This window comes from Molothrus aeneus, chromosome 4, assembly GCF_037042795.1.
Source record: "Molothrus aeneus isolate 106 chromosome 4, BPBGC_Maene_1.0, whole genome shotgun sequence".
Taxonomy (NCBI): domain Eukaryota; kingdom Metazoa; phylum Chordata; class Aves; order Passeriformes; family Icteridae; genus Molothrus; species Molothrus aeneus.
In genome coordinates, this window is record NC_089649.1 from 53,982,271 (window position 1) to 53,997,774 (window position 15,504).

Below are 15,504 nucleotides of genomic sequence, written 5' to 3' on the forward strand. Positions count from 1 at the left end.
TCATAATTTTAATGTGATTTTGCTCTTACAGTCATTCTGAGACTTTCCTCCTGTTACTGTGAAACAACCTGAAAAAATGCTGGAACAAAATTTTCTTCCAGTATATACAATATAGTTTAATAATTTTATTATCTAGAGATATAAGCATATCTCAAAAAATGCTGGCCTATTCTCCTTTTTAATATTACCATCTACTTTTCCTTTCCTTCTGACAGAGTATAATACTCCCTGACTAGGTTTTTTAGATATTCCATGCATGGATGATATAATACTTAATATCAAATTTTCTTGTTAAAGATAGTTGATTTTACAGAAGATTTCTGATTTAGCAGTAATACAAAATATTCTACATAATGCAATACAAAGAGGAGAGGTTTTTTGGTAAGCTACAGCAATTGCAATACACAGCTCGATCACATTACCAATGTGGTCCATATTAGCTCTCTATAGTCATATCTCTATGTTTATATTAGTCACATAGTTCATAGTAGCTGTCTCTATAATATGCTCAGTGTAGTGATGTTGGGTGTGTCCTGTGCTGGTTTTGAATGGCATAGAGTTAATTTTTTATATGCTCCAATCTCCACTCCTAGTCTGTTTAGGTCAAATTATAGGAATTAACTAATGAACTCCTCCCCTTCCTCCCAATCTGTCTAGCAAACAAGGGGTTCCTGCTATAGTCATTCATAAAATATGCAGTTCAAATCCCAGCTTACATGATCAAGGAATTTCCATAATAACCCGCATCACTGTTCCTTTTGAATCAGAACTTAAGCATTACAATGAACTCCTCCCCTTGCCTCTGCTCTGAATTGGATTTATTGAACAGTGTACCAGCTCCATAGGGAGACCTACATATGGGCCAGTCATTTTGGGACTATACCTGCTGCAGCACAGACTGTTCCACAGCCACAGTTTCACTGGGATGCCCGTGTTCCAGCATGGCCTTGCTCATGGGCCACAACACTTTCAGGGATACACCTGCTCCTGCATGGCCCTACCCACAGCAACAGTCCTGTAAGCTGTGACCCTGCTCCAACACATCCCTACCCACAGCTGGAATCCCTCTGCAGGTGTTCCTGCTCTGTCTTGGGCTTATTCATGGTCTCATGCTTTGAGGTGTTCCAGCATGACCTCATTCTCAACCACTGGTGCTTCAAGGTGAACTTGCTGCATCCTGGACTTCTCCCCAGCTACAGATGCTTTGTGATATACCTTCTTCTGCTGCAGTATGGACTTATCCTTGGGCCACAGGATAAAAGGCATACACCTTCTGTGGCACATGATAACCACAGCACAGGTGCTTTTAGATATACCTGCCCTGGTGTGGACTTTTTCATGGCCACAGATGCTTTAGGGTGTCCTGCTCACACATGAGGTCACCCATAGGTCACAGCCCCTTCAACTTGAATTCACACTGAAGGTCCATCCTGCTTTCTACAGGCACACAGGAATAGCAGCAGAGGATAAAAGAAGCACCATAGTAATAGCAAGGCAAGCAAGCTCAGTGTCAAGCATAGAAACCAGGCAATTCATAGCTGAGCAGCAATAACAGCTATGAATTAGATCTAGGATTTTCCAGTCAAATCTGTCATTATCTCAAACACTGAGTCCCATGTTGGGTGTGAAAAAGGACTGTAATGGTTTAATCCCAGCCAGCAACCAAGTATGATGCAGCTGCTTGCTCCCTCTTCCACAGCAAAATATGTGAGAAAATCTGAAAAATAAAAGAGAGAGACCTTATGCATAGAGATAAAAACAGTTTAATAAGCAAAGCAAAAGTTGCAAGTGCAAGCAAAGCAAAATATGGAATTCATTCACCATTTTGTGGGGACTGGCAGATGCTCAGTCCTCTCCAGGAAAGCAGGGGTCTCTTATGCTTAGTGATGGCTTGGGAAGAAAGCATCATCACTCTAAACACCTTAAACACATCACTCTTCCTCTCCCAGCTCTTTAGTGCTGATCATGATGTCATAGGGCATGGAATTTCCCTGTGGTCAGTTTGGATCTGCTGTTCTGACTGTGTCTCCTCCCAGCTTTTTGTGTATCCCCAGCCTCCTTGCTGCTGAGGTGGGGTGAGATGCAGAAAAGCCTTGACTCTGTGTCAGCACTGCTCAATAGTAACAAAAACATCCCTGTGTTATCAGCACTGCTTTCAGAACAAATGCAAAACATTGTCACGTGCTAGCTACTTGAAGAAAATTGCCTCTACTCCAGACTAAATGAGCACACGCATACTTTCCTATTTTCACATTTTCTAATCTTTATCACTAATCTCCAATTATGCAACCTCTAGAAATCCTAATGTAATATTTTGCAAATAATTGAATGAATTAAGATGCAGCTGAAGCATTAAGCAGTCATGTCTCATATGAAAACAAGTTTGATCAAATAAAATTGACTACATTTTGATCCATCTTTCTTTTAAATGTTCAAATACATGTGAATTTTTAAAAATAAGATTCTATGGCTGAAGTGTTTAAAAGTGCTTCCTAAACCATTAGTTGGTAATAATACAAAAGTGACAGTTACTGTATAAATCTATGAGTTTATCAGCTTGAGGTGAAACAGATAAATTATTATAATAAACTTATTAACTGTATACCATACAACAAGTAATTAGGAACATATTCAATATCTTTCTCAACTATTTATTATCAAAGAACAGATTCTTAATTTTAATTATTCCCAGAAAAATGTTCACAGATGAAGCTGACAAGATAGTTATACTTTTCAGTCATAATTCCTGTAATCCCTGAGAGAAGTAGCATCCATTCTGTAGATTTCAAAGGAAGTTACTTTGTGCCACCAATTTATTTGAGTTTATGGGCTCTAGACATAAATTAAATGTTCTAAAGTAGACATAAAATTAAAGAAAGAATTTTTTAAAAGAGATTAAAATATTAAAATTATTTGTAGGAATAATAATTATGTTTTGCTTAATACTGAAAAAATTATGCCTAGCGGTATTTTCACTTTATAAAACACTAACAATGAATCATTTGGCCTAGGCCAAAGGTCTTTACCTATATAGTATCAAGTATGTCTGCATAACAAGTTGCTACCATAAAACATCAACAAAAATGAGAATAAAATATAAGAAGAAAGTATAAGCTGTTTGGCTACAGTTTCTCATGTGGAAGTCAACCTATCTGTCTATGTGCAATTTCAGTGAATTGTCCTAATGCTGAGCAGCTTCATATCTCTTTTTTATCTCTCTTTTTTTTTTTTTTTTTTTGTATGTTTACGTTTGGGGTCTTTTTTGGTGTTCATTTTGTTAATGAAGCCATTTGTACATGATTAATTTTCTTGAAATTTAGTACCATGAAGGCGAGAAAAGCTTAAAACTGAGATTTTCAACAGCTCCTTGCTCCTTTTTATCTCCTGATCTTAGAAGATACATTGTTATGCTAAGGTATGCTTTGGTTAATGATGCAGTACATATTACCTTGCTTAGCTTTTCTATTAGCTCACTCTTTTCACAGATCTACCAAAAATTTACTCATATTTCATCTTATTCATATTTCATACTTCGTCTTAATGAGTCAATCTGATAACTACTAAAATTTCTCATTGTTCTGATGCCACTAATTACTAAAGTGCTACTAAGCAAAACTAAATGTTAGATACAGATTATAGTGAAACAATAATACTAGATATTATTTGCAATAAATTATGAGGTTTAGAGAATGAAGAATATGCTAAGATCTAAACTGAAAATTAATAATACCTAATATACTTATTCCTTCACATATCGTTCTTTGTAATTACAATGGGTGATTTTAAAATTGCTACAGTATTAATTAGCTGAAGGCATTGCATAAACTTTGCATAGCATTAGGTCATGAAAAGTATAAAGCTGAGAATCTAGTCATTAAACCAAAAATAATAAGGGAGGCTTTCAGAGGGACTAATTCTCTTTAATATTATGTCCAAATAACCAGCTAAATCATCCTAACCTAAAAAGCCAGACAAGTACCTGCTGGCAGTTCTGCTGGGTCAACATGGCCCTCACAATCATAAAAATATAAAATTTATGTGAGGTTTCTTTCTCTGAGTTTGGCAATAATATTAATTCTTATGCTTCTGTTCTTGTGCAATGTCAAAATTATTAACATGTGCATTGTGAAGGGTTCCAGCTTAAGCAGCTACTGTTTGAGTGCTTTGTCAATAAGAAAGAATAAACAATCAAACAAAACTCTTTCACAAAAATCTTTATTTATTCTACTGAATTTATTCTCTTCTGGAGATTAAGGTATTTAAACTACAAGGTATTAATGGTACTATGTGCTTTTGAAAAATCATAGAATCAGGAAATTACCACAGGTTGTCCAATATCACTGTATCTCTGTATTTGCATACAGATATATACATGTACTAAATTTTGAGTTGTTAGAAGCCTGTTTTGCATTTACATTTTAGAACACATGATAGAATGGAAATGACAATCTGAATTTCCATCTTCAGAAAGAAGACTGCAAGCTAAACATCTACAAATCACTTACATATTCTTGTTTGCCCAATGAAGCTTAATTTAATGATTTTTTTTGCAATATGTCATTAATGGAACTGTAGCTGTAGTACTCTTCCTGTGCTTGATTTTGACAGGCACACAGTGTGTTTCAGGGGACATTTAATGATATTTGTCATGCAACTCATACTCAAAATGGTGGGACACACATTCAAAGTGGATAATGATTTTTAACAATTATTAGGGAAGAACTAAAAATTTGGGAATAGAACTGTAGTTTGAAACAGAATTGAAGGGTCAAAAAGGTCAATAATGTATAAAAATAATATCTTTTCCAGTTTGCTTAATGAGGAACAAATATACAGTAGAGTTACATTTAAATTTGGGGTGTTGTTTTATCATAACACCACAAAATTATTTCATTTTCTTTACTAACAGCAGTTTACTTGTCCAAGCTTTCTTGTTTCTGAAAACTAACTGTCATTGCACAAATAGGTGGAGGCAAAAGAGTGAAATAGCAAGCTGAGCTGACAGCACAAATGGTCTTGGACTCACCATTACTGAACACTGGAGACCTGAGGTCTATCACCAGTATTTTCCCAGAAATGCTGTTCAAAGTTCAGATAGGTAATACACCATATTAAATTGTTACAGCTATATAAAAACATTGACTGCAACTTTAATTCTTTTCCAATAACTTTAATGTGTGCTTCAGTAGATTTCTTTAAAATAAAAATAAATAAAACTTAGAAACACAAATAAAATTGTCATTATAAGAATATAGTGCTTTACAAAATCCCCAGAATATTATGCATTTAAATTGTGAGCAATTAATTGAAAAATGAAGAATTAAGAGTATCCATGGAGAAGAACTACGGTCAAGCCTAAAGCAAGAACCATAGCTTGGTTAAAAACTAGGTTAATGAGGAAATCAACATTGAATAGCATAGTATGACCTTTGTGGGAAAGGTGTATCTTGCTCTGTGTGCTGCACACTCGTCAGGAAGCACATATGTTATTCCACCTTATATGAGCTTTGAGGAAAGAGTGTGGAAAGATGATAGCACAGTGGCTGAGTTCCTGGACACATTTCTTCGGTAATCTTTTGCCTTGTTAAAAGAAAAGTTTTGAGTTTTACAAGGCCAGAAAATATACCCAAACTCAGAAAAAAAAAATGTTACAATATACATCAGTAAAAATACGAAAGTTTAATATTAAATGTATTGGAACTTTGTGAATATGTTATGAACTTTCACAAACTGATACATTGTGTAATTAAAACAAAATGGAATTGTGTCTTATCTTAAACCTCAACATTCAACAACTCCTGGTAATACTGTGTGTGATAGCCATTTACAAAGTAATCAATTTTTTCTCATCCTGGGGTAAAAAAATTTAATTTGCTGCCTTATTAAGTTGTAAAATGTGTAAGTACTCTCACTATACTTTGCCTGAAGGTTCAAATATTTGTAGAAAACTTTGTATGTGTACTCAAGGACATTTCCAGAATTTGTATTTTGACTTTAAATGAGCAGATTTTTAAATTTAGTATTTCTGCTAAAACAGTGTATCAGTGATAATACACAGGTGTCTTGCAAAAAAACCAAAAAACCACAAAAACCCCACAAAACCTTCAAATATTATTTTAATACATTGTGTATAAGCCTGCATTTCTGTTTTTGTTAGCTGAGTTGTTTTCATAAATAAATAGTTTTCAGTAGTTTTCAGTTATATATATATTTCCTGATAATATTGAAGTAGTATGAAAAGGGTAATTGTCATTGTGTTTTATCTGTAATAGAATATACCTATTATTGGATGTCTTGGTTTAAAAAGGCAGGTGTCTGCTAAGGAAGGCAGGAGCCTCCCCTGAAATGGAAAATACAAACCCCCTCCCTTCAAATTATTATAATTTTGACATTAATGGGCTCATGCAAAGATATGGGAGTAGAAATAACAGTTCTTTATTTGGGAAAAATAAAAACAAACCAAAAAATGCAGTAATAAAAAATAACATTGACAGAGTCAGACTATGACTTGACACCCTGTGGGTCAGGGTGTTGGCAGCAGTCCCATTCAATGGTGGCTGCAATGCTCCTGGAGTGACAGATATGGTTCTGTTGGAGCAGTGATCCTGTAGAAGGGTGGAGTTTTCCTCTGGGAATCCAGTGGTAGTGTAGATGGGCCTGGTCATCGTCTGGGAATCCAGTGGGAAAAGGCTGTCTCTGGTGTTCCAAAGCTCAGATTGCATCCAGGTAGGAATGCTTGGCCGCTCCCCCTGGGTGGCCATCTCCCAGTGGGATGGTGTAATTTTATCAGTCATGCAGTGACACTCAATGACCCATTAACAGAAGATATTTCCCGGAGGGAGGATCGGTGGTGGAAGAGATAAAGAAAACTGTCCCACCTGGTTTTAACAGGTGGCTCAATTAAAAGAAGATAGCTGCCCCACCTCTAACAGAAGGCAATAGAGCACACACCCCCTTTTGCAACCTAAGACATTGGATAATGCAAATTTACCAAGTTTAATATGGAATTTTTTGTTATTTAATAGAACTATATATTTTTATTAAAATATTTACTTGTGATTCCTAAATGTTTTCTTTGTAACTAGCTTGGATATTATAATCAGGGGTTGAGGGCTGTCAACTGTCTTAGGCTTGTTGATGGAACTATTATGACACTAATTTCTATTTTATAACGCGATGTATAAAATAGATCACATTTTATAACGTGATCTATTTTATAACACTGGTGTAGATATTCTAACCTAGAATTCAAAAAATAGAATTATACATACTCATCTTCTGCACTCTACTAGAATCCTTCAACTGAAATTAAGTCTATCATGGAGATTCTAATAATGTTCAAGCAATATGGTACTGAATGGTGCAATTATAGAATGTATATTCAGTAATATTAGTACTCTTGGTGCATCAGACTTTCAATTTTCCATGTCAATGATCTCTTTCTTCATTAATTGAAAAATAAATCTGCCCACCCGCAAAAGCAAAACCAACAAAAAAACAAAACCAAAACCAATCAATCAAACAAAAAACACTCAAAAACCCCCAAAGTAAACCACACCCCCCCTATTCCTTTAGAAGCCAATAACATTTAAACATTTATTTACCTTTTTTATGGATTCACTTATTGCTACTTTCACAGAAAGAGAATAGCAATATTTGTCTAGACCAACATTTGAATAATAGACTCTTGACACTTGAATAAGAGGCACTTGACTTGTATAACTGCTGGCAGACTATAAAACAGATTTAGACTTTGATCTTTTATGTATTTAAGCACATGCTTAGTCCATTAATTTCATTTGTGCTACGTCTGCAAGACAACACCATAAAATTTAATTGCTCCTTATCCAGCTTTAAAAATAATAAATTTTCTTCTGTCCTATGCATTCTTTAAGTCTATTAGGTCTATCCTTACGGAAAGTGGATCACTTTTATTCTTGTAGCAAACAAAGTGATTCTTGCTACATCAAAGAATATTACCCAAAATGTAAATAGTAGGAATCTTTTTAATCTTTTTTTCATGGGAACCATTGAATTGTGATACACTGTCTTTGAACAAGGTTATTATCCAGTTATGTCCCCTCCCATGTCAGGGATATTGGACTAAATGATTTTTAGACATCTCTTCCAACCCAAATCTTTCTATGATTCTATCATAAATAGTACAGACAATTAAAAAAAGATAAGGATTTCTTTTTCTTGTGGCTAGAGAAAGAGGAAAACCAGCAAAATTTCTGGATGCAGAATCCTCATGTGAAAACCTATCAGGGTAATTAGTGTTGCTGCCAACAAAATACCTGTCCTGGTTAGAAAGCACTTCCTGTTCCTCATTAACCAAATGACTCTTAGGTTATACATCATAACCCTGACAGTAAAGCCACTTCCATGGTTAATTGCTTCAATAAATACATAATTAATGGCTGGTAGTGCATTTATGAATCTGCATAGAAATAATACTGTAGCAACACAGACAGACTGCCTTGCTAGGCAGGATGTAGTTAGTACAATATATATTGTTAGGTCTTTGTTTTTGTTGTTCTTCTTAACTACATTAAATAAACTATTATTTCCTTTATATATTAAAGAATTTAGCCCTTCTAGGAACTACAAGAATGCTTTGTAACAACCTTAAAAATTTTTATTCTAAACACAAAGGATTAAGGTATGAACACCAAAAGAAATTAACAAAACAAGCATGTTATTGAATTGTTGCAAAGCATTGTAATCATGGCATATAGTATCATTTATAGTTTGATGAGTCCGTGTTTATGTTTTGTTTGTTTGTTTGTTTTGCTTTTTCTCCTGAATGTTGCAACAGTATTGTCTGGGAAAAATATTATAGCATTAGTATAACTAAGATTTTCTTAATTTATTTTCTTTTATATTTTATTCTGAATTTCATTTCCTCTTTCTTCTGTTAACTCTCTTTATTAAGGAAGCAGTACTGAAGAAGTAAAAAAATGGGTTGTTTCTTGAATTAAGGAAGTTTTGCAAATGGTTTAATGCAAGTGGGATTTATGCAAGATAAAATGTGTGGAATAATTTTACCTGTTGTTATTATTTAAGATCTCTCTCTTTGTGTTACAGCTGGTTGAAGACAGGAGAAATATGCATATTTTCAACTTATTTTATGTGTCCAATTATCCTTTACTCTAAAAAGTCTTCTTCATGAGTGGTACACATTAACTGCTATCAGCCAGCTTTTTACTTCTAGAAAGAGTTTAATAAGAAATTCTGATAAATTAATTTCCATCTTTTATAAACATATAAACCAATCTGTTCCTTAATGAAAACCTCAAATTTACTGAAAGCTGAAATACCAAATCACATAAAATAAAACTGCTCATGTTCTAATACTGAAATATTATACATTATTGTTGAACATTAAATTAAAATTAACATTTTAGGGTGATGGGGAACCTACCATTAAGACAGAGAGCTTAAAGTATCAGATTTAATTAGATAGAAGGTCTAAACTGAGAAAAACTTCAAATACAAGAATTAGCATTCATGATTTCTTATTCATGGTTTAGTACTTTCAGCTATCAGCATAAGAAAAAAATAATCTGGTGTGATCTCTGGTATAAAAATTCACAAAAAAAAAGTTTTAGTAGTATATTTTCTTCGAGATTAAAATTTTTGGTTGAATTAAAATGATTCTCTCAAGGCTCACCTAATCTGAAATTGAAGATTAAAAATTGTGGAAAACATCACATTATTACTCGCATTGTTAGAATGCTTAATTATGCTAATTTTTAATAGCATCTTTATTTTGAGTGGGAATTTGTATCATTTTCATATCCTAACAAAAAATTCTAAATCAAATAAAAGAGACCACAAATTGAACTATAAAAAATTGACTGACATCAACTCACCCTTAAATCTTTTATTGATAAATAGAGACCAAACTGTTAAAGTTCTTAGAAGCAGTGTGATCTTTTTAGAATTTGAATATTTATTGACAGCTATTTCTGGATACTTTGTAAGTGTAGTTTTTTTTTTTTTTTTTTAAGATTAAACAAAATAATTGAGAGTTTCCCATACTAAGTAACATCTAAGCTATCTAATATATGTATACTATAACATAGTAAGATAAGGTTTGTCACTTTTAAAGCTTTTAAAGACAAAAATAAATCAGAAGAAAAGGCCATAGTAAGAGAGAGAAAAAACAAAGTTCCCGATGTAGTAAGTCAGAAAGTTTTAACGTGAAGGACTTTCCTTTTTTTTGAGCAAGGGAGATGGGAGATTCTGCTATCAATGGAAGAGGCTAACAGCTAGAAATTGGGAATCTAATAGGATGGCTCTAGGTGAGATAACTGCTAGAACAAGTGTACTGTGGCTGTAGTTTGATTAGACACAGTAACAATCTTATTGGCTCAAGAATACCAAGGGTACCAGATAAAATCTATAAGCAATCAGAAAAAACCCTACTCCTGGCTTTGTCAAACTGCTGTAGCAGAGGCTTGCAGAGGGGAAGCTGTATGAGGAGCAGCTAAGGTCTCTTGGTCTGTTCAGCCTGGAGACTGAGGGGAGAACTCATTGCAGTTACAACTTCCTCATGAGGGAAGAGGAGGGGCAGGCACTGATCTCTGCTCTGTGGTGACAGTGACAGGACCCAAGGGAATGGCCTGAAGCTGTGGCAGGGGAGGTTTGGGTTAGATATAAGAAAAAGGTTTTTCACCCAGAGGGTGGTTAGGCACTTGAACAGGCTCCCCAGGGAAGTGGTCACAACGCCATCCTGACAGAGCTCATGAGAAGTCTGGACATTGTCTCAGACACGTGGTGTGACTCTTGGGGGTGTCCTGTGCTGAGCCATGAATCAGACTGGATGATTCTTGTGGGTATCTTTCAACTGAGGATATTTTGTGATTCTGTGAATTCCGTTTATTCAAGGAGTTATTGATCTTGGGCAAGACTTGGTCCATTGGACCTTGTACCTACATGTTGAAAAGTCTATATGTTAGCATGAGTGAATGCAATAATACCTCTATCTATATAATAATAATTTATGGGAAATGTGCTGGAATACCCTGGATGCATACTATACCTGGATACAGTTCCCAGATACGCTGAGCTGGATATGCTTTAGTGGACCTCAGGAAAAGGATAACAGTATTGGGATATTCTGAAGCCATTATTATCATTTTCTAATAGTTTCTAATTTCCTGGAAGTAGTTGCACTTACCAATAACGTTACAGTCAACACTTAGAAGATGCAGTGTGCTCTGGCAAATAATGTTTTGCCAGTACTGAAACAGGACTTAAATTTTATTATGCCATGACAGAACAGGGTGACTGTTTCACCCACGCCTGCTTTGGTCTGAGCTGATATTCACCTGTTTTCAGAACTGGCTGGTGTCCAGGTGATCACTGCCACACTTCATCTTTAAGGACTGTGAATGCATCCTGTGGTCAAGCCTGACCAAGTGAGGAAGTCACTACACAACAAAGAATTGTCCTTTATATCAATTCATTTAGGGTGAGCTGTTGTGCAACTACTAAAAAATCTGGGAACCAGTTGGAAAGTAACAGACTTACAGTCCACTTAGGACACAGAAAAATACACCCAAATGGACTCTATTTTTGAGAAAGAAAACAAAAACATCATGGTTTCCCCACCAAACAGCTCAGATCATCGAATACTTCTCTACTCTTTTCCTGAGAAAAATCATTCACTTTGTCATCCAGAGGAACATTGGAAGCCATAACATAATACCATAGAAGGTGGATTGAATAACTTCTTTTATAGGCATTCTAAGTGGCAATTAACAAGGATTTTCTTCTGCTTTTTGGGGGCCATTGAGTATTAGTATTGTTGTAACTAGACAATATATCTGCTGTGTTTTGATTAGATTGTTAAGAATAGGCTAATTGTAAATCTTTCCCTCCATACATATGTCATATTCCTTTTGCCCATAATAAGAATCTGAGAATGATACAGTAGAAATGTTCATTTTGCGGTGTATGACACCATGAAATATTTCATCAGAGATATACAGAAACAGACTTCTTCTAGGCTGAAATAGTACAGTTCTGCAACAATTTCAATATGCTGCTCATTTTAGTTCTTTTCATGAACCAAGTCACCTTGTGGAACTTGCAGTCAGTCAATGTATCTGGCAGTGCAGCAGGTACCATTAGGAAATTCCATTAAAATGACTGACAACAAAAATATTATATCCAAGCTAAGGGCAGACTGCTGACATATGAGCTTAATTAATATTAAAGCAAAAATATAGTTTATTCCTAGACTTCCTCTGCTAAACCCAAAATATCATCTCTAAAATTCTAATATCACTGCTATGTCTGTGTAAGTAGAAGGCTACTGACAAGCAAACCAGATACAGCTTCTTTCTGTGAAATCTATTTACCTTGAAAGCAGAATGCAGGAGCAGCAGGGATCTTCAACCCAAACTCTAGTTTTCCAGGAATTACTAGCAGTAGCAACAGGAAAAGCAAGCAGCCATCTAAAAGCCTACTGGAATACAGTGTCATCTGCAAGGTCCATGCCTACATCAAGTGCTTGATATTTGATCATGCTAAGCCAGCAGTGATTCTGGTAAACTGGGCATGTAACTGTACTTTGCATGACTTTCACAGATCAGCATGTATAGACATGGTCTCCAAGCAGAAATGTTGTCATAGTGGTTTCACCAGATAATCTAGATATTCAGACACTAACCTTAGCAACATAACAAAATTATGATCTTATTTTGTACTCTGTAAGCTGAAGGGATAAGCTTACTCTGTAAGCTGAAGGGCACTGAGGAAATAAGAAAATAACTTAGAACTTTAGGAGAAAAATAAAGTGTGAAGGTAAAACCAGCTATCTATGAGAATATAAAGACTGCTTTGCATTGAAAGGCAGAAGTGATCTAACAAAAGGGGTTTTAAATAGTGGGTGTGCTGGAGATAAAGAGAGATCTTACATACTTACATTGACAAAAGCAGGAGACGGCAAATGTCTTAAAATGAAAAGTGTCTCAAGATGGCAAAAAAGATGTCTACATCCAGTGTAGATACCATCAGAAGAAACTTTAGCCTCAAGCAAGCAACAGCTGATTAGGTGATTGATTAGCTGTAGGTGATTGAGAAGTTAACCAGAAGGTTGTCTGTGGAAGAAAGGCATTGGGACAGTCACTGGCTCAAGACAAGAAATTAAATTATGTAGAAATGATCAAAAAATCATCAAAAAACATGAATTATCCTCATCAGGTCCTCACTTAGAGGAAATAATGGGAAAATCTTTATTTGTAATAATCAACCACTCTGCCAATCAACTTCTATGAAAAATGCTATTCTGTTCTTATTTATTTTCACCCCTTGCTGTATCTCAGATTCACAGAATGGTTAAGGGTGGTGAGGTACTGGAACAGGTTGGCTACACAAGATGTGTCTGCCCTATGCATGGATGTGTGTAAGACCAGGTTGGGTGGGGATTTGAACAAACTGGTCTAGTAGAAAGTGCCCCTCTCCATGGCAGGGGTTTGGAACTAGATGATTTTTTAATCTGCTTCCTAACCCAAAGCATTTTCCTGAGAAAATTTTACATTGTAAGAATGGAGAACATTCCTTGCTTAACCACAGGTTCAGCATTTTAACGAGCTGTTATTCATTGCTATTATGCATGCAGGCAGTATTCAAAATAGTTCTGTGTGCAAAAGCTCTGCTCCAATTTTAGATATAAATGTACATATTGATTTATACTTAATGAAATACTAAATATAGAAAATACTATGAGAACTATGAGTAAATTATTCAGAGTAAATTTGACAAACTTGTATAAAATAAATAATGTGTTGTAATTTGTGGAGACACAGTTGAACTTAATTTATTCAGAAAATGACTGAGTAATCTTTTATGAATGTTAATATTTTCTACATTGATATCACACATAAATTGCAGATCCTATGAACATTTTACAAAATGGTAATGGCCATTCTTAATATTACTAAACAATCATAGATTGACAACTTTAATGAAAGGCATAGGGAACAAAATAATTCCTGAGAGATATATTTTACATGAAACAGGATTCAAAATGCCCTGACATAATTACAAAATGCCCAAGGCAATGTGTTAGGTCATGTGTTGACACAGTTACCATTTTGGGGGATTTTTTTTACTAGAATGGGAAGTGGCAAATGCCCAGACAGGGTTAGTAGAATGGTCAGTGAGATGTAAGAGGTGTGTATGTGAATGCTCTGAAGAAATGGTCATGCTATAGCAGGGGCTGGACTTCAAAAAGAATGAAAAATCTCTGCTATAAACTAAAACAGCCACTAGAGAACTTCATTTTCCCCCATTTTTTCTCTGTCTTTTGGCATTTGTGATAAGCTTAAGAGAGGAGAAAACATTTTTAACTACTCTAAGCAGACCAAAAAAGAAATAAATCTGATCTGAAAGATCTGCTATATAAAGGTGTCCTACTCTGGATTAAAAGCCTGTTTCACATATTAGCTTTGGGATAGAAACTAAACTGTGGAGAGATTAAACAGAGTCATATTTGTATCACTCTGGTCAACAGTGAGAACAAATCCCATTAGAGAATTTACTTTAGAATTTATTTATTATTTAATGCTGGGGATAGATCAGACAAATGAATTTTTTTAACAAGATAATAAAAAAAGAGTCAGTTAAAAACTAGGAAAGAAAAAGAGGGTAACATTCATCCCACATATTGGATGTTTACTTTAAGTAGAGTTAGAATTCTACATAACATTATGGTAAGAGTAAGAAAGCAAATGGAAGAGAGTAACTGAAAAATGCAGAAATAATTCTATCTCAAGTAGACCCTGAACTGATTAATTGGTCAACAAGATATGATTAAGTGAAGCAGCATCATGCAAAATTCCACTGTTCTTGTTCTGCTGTGGATGTGCACTTTTGACCATTATTCTGGTCTCAGTAGGTCCCAGGCTTTACCTGCTAGAGTTAGTCCATGAGTTTATTCCACAATGCTTATACTTTTACATAGGCTAGAAGGTAAGAATTGTAATATGTAACATACGGGTAGGTCTATAAGCTTGATACCATTGTGCCTAAATTAGAGCTAGAAATTCACAGCACAGTAAAAAAAACCCCAAAAGCCAGAACAATAGTTCTCTATGTAAAGAAGGCTTTAATATCAGTTCAATTATCATAACTGAGCATTCATCCATAAATCAGCACTGAAGTCTACTCTCAATTGGCTTTCAAATCATGATGGAAATCCAATGCTATGTATTTTATGGCTCTCTACTATAGCTGGAATATTTGTCCAAGTAGATACTAAAGCCAGAGATGTGTCAAATTTATGTCCCCATGAATAGTAGTGTATTCTACAGCACTCAAACAGCCATCAGTACGTCAGTTTTAAATGTGAGCATGACTGAGTATAGATGCTTACAATTCTCTAAGCCTAGGAAAAAAGTAGGAGTCTAGGATTTTAAACACTTCCACAGCTTGTCTGTTTACAAGGTATGCTTTTGTTTATGTTTACTTCAGATTTTTATCTGTGAGCCT